Source organism: Aplysia californica, unplaced genomic scaffold (assembly GCF_000002075.1).
Source record: "Aplysia californica isolate F4 #8 unplaced genomic scaffold, AplCal3.0 scaffold00387, whole genome shotgun sequence".
NCBI classification, from domain to species: Eukaryota; Metazoa; Mollusca; class Gastropoda; order Aplysiida; family Aplysiidae; genus Aplysia; species Aplysia californica.
This window is the reverse complement of record NW_004797657.1, coordinates 632900-634946: the sequence shown is the minus strand read 5'-3', so window position 1 is coordinate 634946 and position 2047 is coordinate 632900. Positions and strand designations below refer to the sequence as shown.

Sequence of the window (2047 nt, the reverse complement as noted above, 5' to 3'; positions counted from 1 at the left end):
GATTTAATTGCCTTGACGTAGAATTGTATAAGAGACATAATTTTTTTTCTAACAATTTACAGGTGGTATGCCCCAAGTAGGCTTGCCAAGTGTACTGTAGTAGGTAGATCTACATGTAGAATGTAACCACAAAAACTACAGAGGTATTGTGCCGTGTTCAAACTGATAATAAATTCCGACACTGCAATGTAATAAATGTATGTAGATCTAGATTCTAGATTTCTAGATCTAGTTTTTTTGTGCAAAATTTCACTGTGGTTCAGATCTCGAAATCTTCTACTTTGTAGACCAATTTCACGGTCTACGACTGAATTAAACTCAGTGTCTTGGTGCGTGCAAAATAAGTTAAGGCAACCTTTCAGTCCTCCACACAGCGCTCAGGGCTGTTGATTGTGTCTCTCAAACCACATATTAATATTATGACAGGGTTTGCTGGCAGTTCCAGTTCTTTTTTAAAATTATTTATTTTGTTGGTGCCTTATTTTTTGGTTCTGCCTTTCTCGAGTATGGGTCTGGTGACGATGCTAACGCTCACTTCTTTCTCTTATACAACCTGGCTGCTCTCTTTTATGTAGGCAGATATGCCTAGATTCTATATTTTCATGTGATCATGATTTTGGCAAGTTTCAAATTGTTCTTAATTATTTGGTCCGTACCCCCCCCCCCCTTCTGACCCCGAAAAAACAACAACAAAGCAAACACAGAAACATCAACACGAACAAAACATAAACTAACGAAGAAATGACAACCCACTGCCCCATGTCCTTGTTGAGTACACCTCGTCGTGTTGTATCGTTTTCATTGTCCATTTTGCCTTCTGTACTGATATTCGTTGGACTGGACCCTGCTCCCGATTTCGTGAGAGTGGATGCTAAGTGCCTTTACTTTAGTGTGTGTAACACCCCCCCCCCCCCTCTTCAATCGTACCCAGTTATCCCTAATTATCCATTAAAATTGAGAATGACTATAAGCAACAACAAAATACAAACTTGAAATGAAAAAGAATTCAAACAAAAACAAAACACAAAAAACCCCACAGAAACAAAATCCCGGAAACAGCGAGGTAACTTTACACGCCAAAAATAAAACTCCGCTAAAGTTTGCAATAAACCCGTTGTCTTGGCAAGCAAGGGAGTTGACCCCAACAGGGGTCACACAGCTCTCTCCGCGAGCGAGCGCGAGACTTCCACACAGCTGTTACCGCTTTCATACAAACCCGCGGAAGATCCGCGGCGGTACGGAGTGTTCTTTCTTGCAGACGGATTTGGTGATTCTATGCGGAATGTTTTCCTTGTGAATTTCATTGCTCCGAAAATGTAAAGAATCAACTTATATGTGAGATTTCCTAAACAATACATTCATTTGTTAAAAGGATTGGTTTGATCAACTGAGAAGGTAAGAGATTAATACTTTTGAATCTCTGTTAGATCTAGAATCTAGTTAACTTACAGAAAGGGGGAACAATAGAGTGCTCCCAGTTCGCGGGTGCCTACTGACTGTCGTTTGTTTACCTGTTCCTTACCCGCCGCTGCATACCGTTACACATCTAAGATTCAGGCCTTGGTTCCAGACAGTGAAAGGCTTTAGCCGGAGGTAGGATCAAGGTAAATCCCCTGAGCCTGTGCACGAAGCAGTGAGGCATAGGTTGCGAAAATTTGCTCGTGGATTTTGCAAAGCTCAGGCTAGAGACAACTTATTGGCTTCTCGAAACGGGAAAGATAGAGCGCGGGTCTTTTGTCCTGATAATACAATCCCGCTAAAGTGGGAAGGAAATTACTTTTAGATAGGCTAGGGACTTAAATTCGAGATCTAGAATCTAGGGTACAAACACACTGAGCTTTTTTTATATATTTTTTTTTTTACTTTTCTTCCTTTTGTTTTACGCACACCCACTCTTGTAGAACGTTGATAATTTAATAGGGTAGGGTAGGACTACTGCTCACACGCGCGCGCGCACACACTACCCGCTCACGTGCAGTGATAGGCTGACAGATCAAAATAGAAAATGTATGCTTGTACAAAAGAACCGCAAAAGGCAAAAGGGGGG

General features: G+C 41.4%; 1 protein-coding gene across 1 annotated transcript in view; it reads left to right on the top strand.

Moving 5' to 3' along the window:
* Window positions 1-1200: 1200 nt before the first annotated feature.
* Window positions 1201-2047, top strand: part of LOC101857266 (serine-rich adhesin for platelets) — a gene marked incomplete in the record, with an annotated part of 110303 nt that continues 109456 nt past the window's right edge. Inside the window, 1 exon segment of the mRNA XM_013085564.2 lies at window positions 1201-1395.